Source organism: Lissotriton vulgaris, chromosome 9 (genome assembly GCF_964263255.1).
Source record: "Lissotriton vulgaris chromosome 9, aLisVul1.2, whole genome shotgun sequence".
NCBI classification, from domain to species: domain Eukaryota; kingdom Metazoa; phylum Chordata; class Amphibia; order Caudata; family Salamandridae; genus Lissotriton; species Lissotriton vulgaris.
Genome location: NC_141697.1, coordinates 233,059,775 through 233,073,757, shown reverse-complemented (window position 1 = coordinate 233,073,757; position 13,983 = coordinate 233,059,775). Strand labels below are relative to the sequence as shown.

The window sequence follows — 13,983 nt, the reverse complement described above, 5'->3', positions numbered from 1 at the left end:
ACTCGTACCCCCTTCAAACCCCCCGCAGCCAATTATGCGATCTTTCCACGAACAACTTGTGGGCTTCCTGGGCATGTTCTTAACATTTATATTACATTTAGAGCCGTAGTACCAGCACTAATTTGCCTTTGGAAGAAATCGGGCAGGCTAGTGCTCTTACTTCAAGAATGCTGCTGTGACCGTGTAAAGTGTGCTGAGAGCAAAAGGTGTCCTCACCTTCCCTTGGATCAACACTGCAGTTCCCTTTCTGCAGGAGGCTAGAATATATGTCCTCGTCAGAAAATGATTCTTGAAACTTGTAGTCCTGTCCCCTTTACACCTGACTGGCGCCAAATGCAAACCAAGGTTCAAACGACAACCAAGTCGCTCAGCCAATCAGAGCCACGGCAACCAGGGCCTCCAGTGATTCCGAAGAAGCGTCTGACGCGCTTGTCACGTGAAATGACGCGACCCACAACCGGAAACCATGTAACCACTAGGGAAGGGTGCATACTACAACTTTGCTCTAAAGAGGCACCTCATCGGCTTTCTGACTTCTAAAGAAGACACACCGCGCTGCTAAGTTACATTTCGGCATACTCTATCTGTTATGTCGAAGAAGGGAAAAAAGACTCGAAACGTGTGTCGTGATGTGACTCGTAGCGTTTTGCCTGACGTTAAGATGTCCTCCATTTAGGACGTTCACACGCTTAGATGGGATGCCGTGGTTTATAATTACTCTTTTCCTATTAGTTTTATTGTATTCACCACCTGTAAAGCCCCAGAGAGCTCGTATTTGTTACAGGCTTTTTCATTTCTTTCGTATTGTTTTAAATTATGAACTCTATAATAGCATCCGAATGCAGTCCTTTCACGTAGCCACGTACAAAGTGCTGCAAGCAGTCCACACGCGCTACCTTACCAGTTAGTAGTTTTGCTCTGTGTGGTGCACATTTAGTAGCACTCCTGCTTGCTGAGGGGGCGCTATAAATGCGTGACAATATATTTCAGTGCGGTGATGCAGATCACCACACTGAAATGCGTCAGTCTAACGCTTGATGCGTGTTACTTGTCAGGGCTGCCTTTAATCTTGATGACCTGAAACTACAACTTGGTGATTGGGCATATCCTGCAGACATGCCAACCCTCCCGATTCAGGCGTGAGACTACCGATTTCAAGGCTAGTCTCCCGCCTCCCGATTCCTGCAAGCAAAAACCCGATTCCTCGGGGGTTTCAGCTGACAGGGCTTGGTATTTATTGTGTAACTTGTTAATTATTCCAGCAATAGTCCGAGTGATTCAGGGGCTCTAGAAGGGGTGAAAAAACAACAAAGCGTCATTATCAAGGAAATGGCCTTTTAACCCTTTCGCTGCTGCGGCTATTCGGCCGCAGCGCTAACAGGGCGGGGCGGCCGCGCGGCGGCCGCATGCTGGTGACAGAACCGCTCCGTCACAAGCCGTGGTTGAGCTGTGCTCGTGACGGAGCGGTTCCGTCATGGCCCGCCCCGCTCAATAGAACGCGCCGCGCAGGCGCGGCGAGCGGGCCATGACTGAACCGCTCCGTCATCAGCACAGCGCCACCGCATCTGATGACGGAGCGGTGCCGTCATCAGCAGGGGAGGGGTTAAAGACCTGTGAAGTCCTGGGGGAGGGGCAGCGGGGGGCTGTGTGTGTGCCCGGGAAGCTGTTTCTGCCCGGGCTGCCACACAGGGGGGTGGGGTGGGTGCATGCACTGCCAGCAAACTGCCAGGCCAGTGCACAGCACTTGCATCACCCTCTCTCTGCCTGCCATTGCAGTCCATGCTTCTGAAAGGTAAGAAAAAAGTGCATTTGCGTTTCAAATGTCCGATCCTGCAGCGGCACACTTCCAAAGCCCGTACATGCCAGTAACCCGATTCAAGGCCACATTCTCCCAATTTTTTTTTTTATCTCCCACTTTGCTCTTCTGAAATGTTGGCATGTATGATATCCTGCAGTGAGAGAGACGGCATCGTCAGTGGAGACATCACGTCAAGACGCTTCCACCCCTTCCTCAGCTCCTCCAACTCTGGCTTTCTCAGCCCCGGGTCCTGCTTCGGCAGCTCACAGCTGCTGCCCTAGCTCACAGCCAAAGAAACAGCACCGAGCCACAGTTGTCAACTGTCTGACCCGCCACAGAGGAACTACACTGCCCGCCTACCGCAGAAGGCCGATGCCGCCCACCTGCCTGCTCGCTCAGTCTTTCCAAATCACCAAACCCAGGCCCAGTGGGGTTTCAGCAAAGTTCACCAGCTGGTGAGCGGAAATGGTTGTGCTTGTACAGCGAAGGCGGCCACAGGAAGGCCACTCGCTCGAAGGAGTGCGGTGAGCAGTAGGCAACAGGGTTGGGCAGCAGTGGTTAGTTCCGCCGCATCCAGTTGAGCCCCTTGATCGTGGAAGGGACCCGCCGCACCCAGTTGAGCCCCTTGATCGTGGAAGGTACCCAGCTAGGCACAGGTGTGGCTAGCATCCATGGGTGAGCTCCCACCCCTATTGTTCCAACCGTACTTGTGCTCCTTCTCACTGCATGTGCACCTTAAGGCCTTCACTCTCCCTCAGCTGGGTTCAATAGCACCCCAGGCCATCAGCTTTCAGCTCTTAGCACATGGCAATGCACCCAAAGATAGAATACAAATAAAAAGGCATCTCTCCTCTCTCAGGGCAGATACGGATGCGCCAGTCTTCTGTCTAACCAGCAGCGCGTACTGCCATGGAGCAGCGCGTACTGCCATGGATCTCCGCCAACCATAAATTAGGCTGCTAGCTCTCCAACGGCTCAGTTGAGTGTGAGAAGTTGGCCTGATATATGATGCTCACTAGTTCTAGTGATCACCTTGTATCAGTCCAAACAACCCTTATGGTGATTGGTTGTAAGTCAACCTTATAGACCAGCTATCCTAATGGTAGCATGGACAAAGAAGTCTTAGGCTAAACTCTTTTTGCATGTGAAGCCAGCTGTTTTACCACATATAACCCCTTGAATACCAAATGAAAGGACACCACACAGGTTGCTATGAAAATAAACAAGATATTTATTACTAACAAAACACCTCTGAACTCTTTATGAGATCAGAGGGCTAAGCACATGACAAGACTCTTAAGAAAAATACGATAAGTTGCACAAATTACAATGGTGCCCTAGGGGCACGACAAACCATATACTAAGTAAATGGTATAAGGAAATCGATAGAGGAAATGAAGATGTCCAGAGGCTGTAGGATCGCTGGGACTACACTACCCTAACCTTAGGTAAGGAGCAGGAGGCCCACGGGACGCGGGTGCAGAGTGTGAACTCACACGCAAGATGCGGGACAAAGTCAATGGACACTACAAGTTACGAAAAGGTAAGTAAAAGTCAGTTCCGACTGGTTAAGACTAAAACAACAGGATACCTGGACACTAGGAGAGTCAATCTACCCTTGAGCACCGAAATGCTCTTGTTACCTCACCCACGGGCTGCGGGTGCATAGGTGTGAAAGTGTGTCGGGTTTCCGCGTCGAAGTCTATGGAGCCTTGAAGAAAGATGCTGCAGGCGACCAGGAGGAAGATGTCCGGTGCGATCCAAGGGTGGATCGAGGAAGATGGAGACCTGAAAGCAGAGGGGACAATGTTCAAAGTCACTAGCCAGTGACCGGAGTGGAATCAGAAAGGAACCAGATGCTGTTGTCGCGATCAGGTGAAGAGTGGACGCTTGACTCCGCAGCCACGTGGACCAGGAGGTGTCTTCGACAACCAGGATGGAGGCCCGAGCTGTCCCACGCAGGCTCTCGCTGTCGGCGGTGTTGGATCCGGATTCGGAGTCAACAGGCCTTGGCAAAGGCAACCCACGCGGTGATGGAAGATGGCGTCTGGTGCGGACCAGGAGGGTCTGGGATGCTTCTCCTTTGCAGGGAAGCAAGGGCCAGTCTGGAGCAACCAGACCAGCGGTGTAGATTTCGTGGATCGTCGTCTAGGAGGCGACTAGCCAGCCGGCAAGTGACCAGACAACACGTCGAGCAGCAATCAAGCAAAAGGGCCCCACGCAGATCTCGTGGATGCTGGAGGGCTGGTCTTCTGTGCAGGAGCTGCTCGGGGCTGGGTATTCTCAATCCCCAAAGCACTTTCTCGAGGATGCCTCTGAAGTCGTGCTGGAAGCGAAGTGCAGTTTCTCCAAGATGGCCGGTCCCACGTGTCTCGTCGCACCCACGGATCTCAGTTGTGCTGCAGATGTAGGTAGAGGTCGGAGAGGTCTGGAAGTCCGGGTCTCGTCGAGCTCTGAGGTCTGGTTCCACCGGGAAGGACGACAAAGTGAACCGCTAGGACGCTTGATGGTGCCTGCTTGTGCAGGGTGGTCACTCCTTGGCCACAAGGGATATATTTCTTCAGTCTTCTGTGGAGCAGAACGTCGAAGTCCAGAGTTTCTTCTCTGTAGTTTCAAATCAGGATTAATCTAACTTGGAATGGGACCAGCTTCTACCTTTATTCTCCTAAAGGGGTCTGTACTGTGACTAGGTCCCTCCTATGGGTGGGGCCAGGAAGGGGGGTGGTTACACCCTCTATCCTTTGTCCGGTTTCGCAGCAGAGCTGGGGCTGGAGTGCCCCAGCAACCGGTTTGAACCGGGGTATGCACAGGGACACCTTGTGTGCCCCAGGCATGTCTCATTCCTTTCAGCCTGTCCTACCTCAATACACAAAATCCTGTCTGGGGTGGTGCTAGCACCTCCCAAGGCAGGAAACCCTTTGTCCAGGCCTCCCTCGCTGGAAGGACTCCCAGCAGCAGGAGGTCAGACTCGTGTCTGTGGTGGCAGCATCCATTTTGTGATGCTGAGGCTCGAGTTAACTTTAACCGGGGTTTTCAGTTACATACATGTCGCGTCCCTCTAAAAGGGTGGAATGCTACCCCCGTCGCCAGAATTGGCGAGGGGGTAGTATTCCAACTCGTATGACACCTTACTCGACATGTTTTGATAATGCTATGCCAAAGTTAGCAATAACCGCGAGGATTATAATGCACTTAAGAGTATATGGTATAGCGTTATCATGGAAACAGCTAAAGGACATGGTTCCGAAAGCTGCAGACAGGCTCAGCTCATGCTAGAGCACCATCTCACATAATTCCAAGCACTCTGCCTCCAGGATTGATAAGGCCTGCCATAGGAGTGACTTATAGGAGTATATGTGTCCATTTTAGGGTTAGATATAGGTATACTATATCTACAGCAAAGGGTGATTACACCACCTTGCCCCAGCTGTGTTACCAGCCAGTTGTGTCAGTTTTGGATGGCCAGCCAGGGGTGGCATAAAAATGCTGCAGCCCCTGGTAGGCCCTGGGTGCACCTATGCCCTGGGTACCTAAGGTACACTGTGCAGGGGCTGATAAGGTGACCCAGTATCCAATTAGATATGTACCTAAGGTACACGGAGTCCATTTTAACAGAGAGAGCAGGAAGTCTGTGGTCCTGAATAGCAGGATCCCAGGCCAACTATGTCGAAAACCAGCAAAATACTAGGCAAAACGTTGGGGGCAACCATAGTCAGATATCCACCTTCCTACATAACCCCCCCAAACGAAAGGAGATAAGGCTATCCTTGTCTAGGTAAGCCTCTATTGCCTACGTGGCCATATAAGGAAGTAACAGCACTGGCATGGTTACCCCCTATCTCATGGTCCACTAAGCAATCCCTCACCCTAAGGGTATCTGAGGGTCTCCACCATAGGAAATCTCTACCTGGGGTGTGTTTTGGCAAAGTAAAAGGCTGGTGCTGGGATGGAGTACTGAAGTGAGGCTCCACTAATGTTGGGCTCAACTTCCTCCAATCACTATCCACCATATATGCCTTTCTTTCCAGTACTGAGTTGCAGTGTGCTCTCAGGGTCAACCTCTGGCGACCTAAAGCTGGAGGCTGGGTTCCTCTGTTTGGCTTACTGGAGGGACAGGTCAGGTTTGGGGCCCTTAGGTCCCAGGTTTGGCTGTGCCCAACAGTGTCCATCTGTGGGAGGTCCCTAACTAAGTTTAAGGGGGATCCCTCAGGAGTTTGTTTTATTTTCACTTGGCTAGGACTGCTAGCTTCAGGGCCCTTAATCTGCTGATTGGGGGGTTCTTTTGGACAGGGGGCCCTTTGGGGCTCACCACTGGCCTCCCTGACCTCTACAGCCCTGGGCTGGCTGAGGCAGGGTAGAGAGGGGCAGGTTACCTGCTCCAGACTGGGTCCCACCTTGGAAGGGTCCACTGACATCAGGGGCTCTATCAGGCTAGGCCTGACTACCTCTGGGGCAGTTTCTTCACAAGAGATAAGATCAGTTCCCTGAGGAGGCTGATTCTTTCCTAAAGTCTGGTGGGATGGAGATTTCTCTTCCTCCTCAATGCTCTCTGTTTGAGTGGAGTGATCCATAGTTTCAGGCTTCACAACACTATTATCTGTTTGAGTTTGGGCTGTGGCCATCACAGCCCCACCAACCTTTTCAGGAAGGGACTCAGTTTGGGTATGGGCTGTTACCATCACAGCCCTGCTAACCTGTTCAGGGAAGGAATCTGTTTGAGATTGGGCTGAAACTGGCACAGCCCTCCTGACCTGTTCAGGGAGGACATCTTGGACTGGGGCTGTGGCCATCACAGCTCCACTAACCTTTCCATGGAGATTTACCATTTTAAAATGGGTTTCTTGCTCTACCTCAGCCCAGGCCGAGATCTCTGAATCATTCCCCAGTAGGCAATCTACAGGCAAGTTTGATGATACTGCCACTCTCTTGGGACCAGTGACACCTCCCCAGCTGAGATTTACCACTGCCATGGGATGATCTCTCTGCACTCCATCAATGTTGGTCACCTGGTATGTGGCTCCAGGTAAAAGTTGCCTTGAGGGGACTAGGCTCTCAGTCACCATAGTGATGCTAGCCCCTGTAGGCCTCAACTTTCAGACCATTGATGAGGGTCTCCTGTCTGTACTTGTCCAAAGTGTTGGGACAAGCAGTGAAGTTGGCAAACCCCATGCCATTTTCACAGACAAGAGTATCTGTGGTAGGGGACTTGGTTAGGCCAGAGTCCACCTGAGTTCCCCAAGTATACCCAACCAAATTTTTGGGGGCACTCCCATCACTTGGGGGATTACTACTAGTAGTAACAGGAGGTGTTGGAGTGTTACTTGGAGGAATATTTTCCTTATTGTTGACCTTGGGGCAACTGCTGTCAGTTTTCCAATGGCCTACCTGTTTGCAGGCATGGCAATAAGGTTTCTTTTGGGTATTGGAAGGATTCTGGGACCCACCCCCTTCAGAGGATTTTTGGGGCCCTTTTGTGGTTTGATCTGAAGATTTATTCCCACCCTTCTCTTGAGGCTTGGTTGATTCTTTTTTTGGTCACCACCCTGATTCTTAGGCCTAATCCTGGTTCTGACCCATTTGTCTGCCCTCTTACCCAATTCTTGTGGAAAGGTCAGATCAGAGTCTACCAGGTGCTGGTGTAATAATTGGTTCTGACAATTATTTAAGACTTGCTCTCTCATAATGAGATTGTACAATCCTGTGTAATCAGTAACTTTACTTCCCAGTAACCAGCCTTCCAAATCCTAAGTGGCACAATCAACAAAGTCAGTCCAATCCTGAGACTGAGTTTTCTGGGTGCCTCTGAACATCAACCTGTACTGTTCAGTTGTTAGGCCAAACCTATCAATCAGTGCATTTTTCAGAACTTGGTAATCATTAGCATCCTCATCTCTAACAGTGAGGAGCTTATCTGTACCTTTACCTTCAAAGGAGAGCCACAATATAGCTGCCCACTGACTCTGGGGTACCTGCTGTACTTTGCAGGCCCTCTCCAGAGCAGTCATCCATTTGTGGATGTCATCTCCTACCTTATAGGAGGGCACTCAGGTGTCTATTATCAAAACTCCTGTCTTCATCTCTAGGGATACTGCTGCTCTAGGGATACTTGTGGGACACCCCCGCGCCGCACGGCCACCAGCTGCTGCGTGTGTTCCCCCTCTGCCTGCCTTCTGCCTCGCCGCCGGCCTCGCTGTCGCCGTGGTCGCTCCCCTCTGGTTTCCCAGTTGTTTTGCCCTAAATTTGTGCTTGTCTGTTTCTGCCGTCTGCTCGCGTATTTTGCTGTTTTTCCTTGTTTTGCCCTAAATTTGTGCTTGTCTGTTTCTGCCGTCTGCTCGCGTATTTTGCTGTTTTTCCTCGTTTTGCCCGTAATTTGTGCTTGTCTGTTTCTGCCGTCTGCTCGCGTATTTTGCTGTTTTTATTTGTTTTGCCCTAAATTTGTGCTTGTCTGTTTCTGCCGTCTGCTCGCGTATTTTGCCGTTTTTATTTGTTTTGCCCTAAATTTGTGCCTGTTAATTTCTTTGTATCCCCTGTGCCGTGTCCAGTTTCCTTCCTGATTGGCCGCCTACCTCGCCGCCCTCCGCTCTCGCTTCCCGCCACCGCCATTGGCCCCGCCCCTTTTTCTCTTCTGTTCCCTCCCCGCTCCCGCCTCCCAGCTGCTCCGCCCACCCGCGCACTTCGCCTTAAATGGCGACCGTGCGGACGCGCAGCGGTCACGCGCAGCGGGCGCGCCGATTGTGCGCCGAAGGCGCGCCAAAGGTAAGCCCGTCTACGCCCGTCCGCGACCGGATCGCGACCAGCGCCAGGACCCCTGGCCCACGAAGACCCCGACCGACCCGCCTGACGTACTCCGCCGCCACCCTCACCGCTCTCAACACCGGCCGACTCCCAGAATGCCATCAAGCCTGTCCACGACGTACCCACGGACCCTTCAGCTGCCACGCCTGCAAGTTCACCTGCATCCGGACCTGCCTCGCACCAGCACCCACCAAGCCGAACACCAGCAGTACCCACCTCAAGTGCATCCTGCTCAACACCCGCTCCATCCACAGACATGCCATCGAACTCTGGAACCTCCTCGACACCACAGCTCCAGACGTTGCCTTCCTCACGGAGACCTGGATGAACGCCTCTTCAGCTCCCGACATCGCCATCGCCATCCCAGAGGGCTACAAGATCGTCCGGAGGGACCGAAACGCCAACCAGATGGGAGGAGGCATCGCCATCATCCACAGGAGCACCATCCGTCTCACGACCAGCACCGACAACTCCCTGACCACCGCCGAACACCTGCATTTCCAGATCCACACCAACCCGAACACCACCCTCAGAGGCACCCTGATCTACCGACCCCCTGGACCACGCACACAATTCAGCGAGGACATCGCCGACTTCGTCAGCCCACATGCCCTCCCCTCCGCTGACTACATCCTCCTGGGAGACCTCAACTTCCATCTGGAGAACAACAACGACCGCAACACCAGCACCCTGCTCGACAACCTCACCAACCTGGGACTCAAGCAACTAGTGTCCACCCCCACCCACCTCGCCGGACACACACTCGACGCTGTCTTCTCATCCAGCAAGGACATCAACTTCAGCCACACCACAGAGCTTCAATGGACGGACCACAGCTGCGTCCACTTCACCTTCAAGAAAACAACGACCCACCACCACCAGCAACAGACCGCCCGCAGAAGCTGGAACAAGATCACAGCAGACCAGCTCGCCACCTCCCTGAGCCAGCACCCTCCGGCCAGCTCAGCGAACCCCAGCCAGGCCGCCGACAACCTCACGAAGTGGATCAGCAACTGCGCGGACGAACTCGCCCCACTGAGGACCCCGCCCAGCAGACCCGGCAGCAAGAAAGCCCCATGGTTCACCGACGAACTCAAGAGCTCCAAGAAGAACTGCCGAGCCCTCGAGAAAGTCTGGAGAAGGGAACCGACACCGGACAACAGGACCTCCTTCAAACTTGCCACCCGGAAACACCACCAGCTGATCCGCGCCGCCAAGAAAACAGCATTCAAGGACCGGTTGGACAACAACGCACACAACTGCAAGGAACTCTTCAACATCGTCAAAGAGCTTTCCAACCCCAGCGCAGGAAACAACGACATCACCCCATCGCAAGACCTCTGCAACTCCCTGGCTTCATACTTCCACAACAAGATCGCGGACATACACAACAGCTTCAACAACCAACCAACGCACACCATGACCGAACAACCACCCCCCACCACCACCCTCCACGCCTGGACCCCGATCAGCACCGAAGACACCATCCGCACGATGAACTCCATCCACTCCGGATCACCGACCGACCCCTGCCCTCACCACGTCTTCAACAAAGCCGACGCTGTCATCGCACCCCACCTGCGAGACATCATCAACACATCCCTCGACACCACCATCTTCCCCGAGAGCTGGAAACACGCCGAACTCAGCGCCCTACTCAAGAAACCAACAGCGGACCCCACCGACCTCAAGAATTACCGCCCCATCTCGCTCCTCCCGTTTCCAGCCAAAGTCATCGAGAAGACCGTCAACAAGCAGATGGCCGCTTTCCTCGAGACGAACGGATCCCTCGACCCCTCACAGTCCGGCTTCCGAGCCAACCACAGCACCGAGACCGCCCTCATCGCCGCCACCGACGACATCCGAGCCCTGATGGACAATGGAGAAACAGCGGCCCTCATCCTCCTAGACCTCTCCGCGGCATTCGACACGGTCTGCCACCGCACCCTAGTACGGCGCCTCAGCAACGTCGGAATCCAGGACAAGGCGCTGGAGTGGATCACCTCCTTCCTCGACGGGAGAACACAGAGAGTCCGCCTACCACCGTACAAGTCAGAGGCCACCGAAGTCATCTGCGGCGTCCCCCAAGGATCATCTCTGAGCCCCACCCTCTTCAACGTCTACATGAGCCCCCTCGCGGCCATCGTACGCAAACACAACCTCAGCATAATCTCCTACGCCGACGACACCCAGCTGATCCTCTCCCTGACCAACGACCCCGCCGCCGCCAGAGCCAACCTGCACGAAGGGATGAAAGAGGTAGCCGAGTGGATGACGACCAGCCGCCTGAAACTGAACTCGGACAAGACGGAGGTCCTCATCCTGGGCTCCTCTCCCTCCGCCTGGGACGACTCCTGGTGGCCTCCCGCCCTGGGCACCGCACCCAAACCGACAGACCATGCACGCAACCTGGGCTTCATCCTGGACTCCTCCCTCTCCATGACCAGGCAAGTCAACAACGTCTCCTCGGCATGCTTCAACATCCTACGCATGCTACGGAAGATCTTCTGGTGGATCCCCACCGAGACCAGGAAGACCGTCACCCAGGCCCTCGTCACCAGCCGACTGGACTACGGCAACGCCCTCTACGCCGGGACCACCGCCAAGCTCCAGAAGAGACTCCAGCGGATCCAGAACGCCTCAGCCAGACTCATCCTCGACATCCCACGAACCAGCCACATCTCCGGACATCTGCGAGACCTTCACTGGCTCCCCGTCAACAAAAGAATCACCTTCCGCCTCCTCACCCACGCACACAACACCCTACACGACCAAGGCCCGAGCTACCTCAACAGCCGAGTCAACTTCTACGCTCCCAAACGCCACCTCCGATCAGCCAACCACGCCCTCGCCGCCGTCCCCCGCATCCGAAGAGCGACTACAGGAGGAAGGTCCTTCTCCCACCTGGCCGCCAAGACCTGGAACTCCCTCCCGACCGACCTGCGCCTGACCCAAGACCACCTCTCCTTCAGGAAAAAGCTGAAGACCTGGCTGTTCGAGCAGTAGCGGCTCCCCCCCCCCCAGCGCCTTGAGACCCCACGGGTATGTAGCGCGCTTTATAAGTGTCACTGATTGATTGATTGCCACCAGTGGGTTCTAACCCACTCAATCTCTGCTCTCTGGCAAAGGCAAGTTTCTCCTTGGCAAGGGCACGTTCTTCCCTTTGGATCCTCAGATTAACTTCCTTCATCTTTGCCTCATGTTCTCTTCTCTGAGGGGAAGTCATCCCCCTCTGAGAAGATGTGTGAGAGACATGGGAGTGAATAGATTTGTTAGAGTCTCTGGAGTGAGATCTACCTCTTCTATTCCCAAGGTTAGGCCTGCTTGTGGTTAGGTCTGGTTGGCCCTAGTAAGTCTGCTGACTAAAGCTTGGCCATTGTCTGACTCTTCCTCAGATGAGTTCCCATCTTCCCTACCATCTACATCTTCTGTTTCAGGGAGGTTAGAGTCAGGGTCACCTTCTAAGGGGGGCATGCTTTCATCTGCTGCATCTGAGGGGCCTGGATTAGAAGCCCTTCTAGCATCATATGTCTCTAAGAGACCTAACAGAAAAGGAAGGGTAGGGTTAGAACCCTGTTTCAGTTTCCTGGATGTACACAATTGTCTTCTCTCCTGGAAGCTGAGTGCTGCATCCAGGGCCGGACTGGAAATGTCGGGCACCGGGCAATCCCCCGGTAGGCTGTCAAGGGTGGGGGCCGATTTTTTGGCCGGGGGCCGGTTTTGTTGTTGGGTGGGGCGGGGCCGATTTTTTTTATACTGTCACTTACTGTTTGCTCTGTACTGTCTCTGCTGATTCTGCTGCGTGACTGCATCTCCCTCGCTCAGTGTGTAAAAAAGCACAATTTATGAATTTATTTAAACTGCTGACTGCTGGTCAGTGCTGGATAAAATAATTATTTATTGGAGGCGAAGCAGCACGGCAGCAGTGCCATTTTCGGAGGTGGGTGGGGTCGCGCTCGGCACGCTGAAGTCTCCACCGCTGCGTCTGCGCGGCCTGCTCCTAGTCACAGACTCGTTCACCCACCTTAGGGGGGTGGGGCTGGCACGGCTGTTGGTGGTGAGGTGACACATGCGCATTGGGGGATCGCGCAATAAAAAGTGTGCCTGACCCCCTGATTCCAAAACCCAGCAGAGACTGAGGCCTTGACGAGTCGACGAGAGGCCCTCTCTCGCCTCCCCATAATTTAATTATTTCTCGCTCCCTGGCCCAGGCATGGCCCCTGCCTCTGTCGCAGTGTGTCCCAGTGTCCCTGGCTGCTGCTGACTGTCTGCCAATGCTGCCCGCCACCAGGTGAGTGTTGTTTTTGCATTTTTGCTAATTCCATTTGTAATCAGATGATGCACAGCAGTAGGAGCGCAGGGTCAACGGGTAGGTATTGACCTGGTATTCTCTGATTGTCGTGTTCACCGAGCTCAGGTTTGTATATGTAAGTTACCTAACAGAGCAATAGGAGAATCCAGATCAGACTCCGATATATTCCTTTCGCTCAACTGTTACGTAACTTACATATACAAACCTGAGCGCGGTGAACACGACATATGGGCAACTGTGTGCATTGTTCCGTCCTATAACGTTCATTTTGATAAAGTGAACATTTTATTTCCCAGAGAAATATCTACATATATATTGGATCTGTTCAGGCACCTGAGACCACGGGAACAGATGTATGCTGCATTTCACCGCATACCAAGCAGTTTTTTGCATCAATTTCCTGCTAAAGTAAAAGTACAGCTGGATGTGCAGGAATTCTCCAAAATGTAACGTGTGCATAATTTCTGTGAATTCTGCCATCTTAAATTATACCTTTAATTATTAATATACTCTCTTGAAAAGTGAGCAATGTTCTCGTTTAATATGATAGGCGTTTCTCTGGTAATGTTTGCACTAAACAGAGTATGATCTGTGTTTGGGAGTTCTGCGTCTTCCTTTCATACTGCTGCATAATTATTCGTCATGCAGCTGAAGGCCAGAGGGCCACCAAAGTGGGACAGGAAGCGTGCATTTATGTTTGTATTAGCTCCATAATCTATTGTCATTTATGGGGGGGCAGGCAGCTTATTGGAGAGATAATTTCAGAGCGTGTCTGCACGTTTTTATTGTTTGCCATTGCCTTTGTAACATGACATTACATCAGGAATGCTGTTTCTGTGCTGTGAACAACATAGCGCTAAAACCAGGTGGCTTTTTCGGCACAGCCCACCGCATTGGCATGGCCCCTGGCCCCTGAGAGTGGATTTATTTGTGAGCAGGCCTGCCTGCTTTGGTTCCTCCTGCCACGGCCCAGAGGCCACCTGCCGCCCCCAGCAGTGCGTTAGGAAGAAGGGGTCCCAGTGGGAAATGCTATTAGTAAAGAACAATCTGAACAAACTCAATGAAACCAAAATTACCA

At 53.0% G+C, this 13,983-nt stretch overlaps 1 protein-coding gene across 1 annotated transcript in view; it reads right to left on the bottom strand.

Annotated features, from left to right (window-relative positions):
* BUB1B (BUB1 mitotic checkpoint serine/threonine kinase B) overlaps positions 1–515 on the bottom strand; it is a 440,231-nt gene extending 439,716 nt beyond the window's left edge. The window contains exon 1 of the mRNA XM_086937370.1: positions 217–515. The gene's annotated coding sequence lies outside the window, so the exon portion shown is untranslated. The remainder of the gene's footprint in view (positions 1–216) is intronic.
* Between the last annotated feature and the right edge of the window lie 13,468 nt (positions 516–13,983).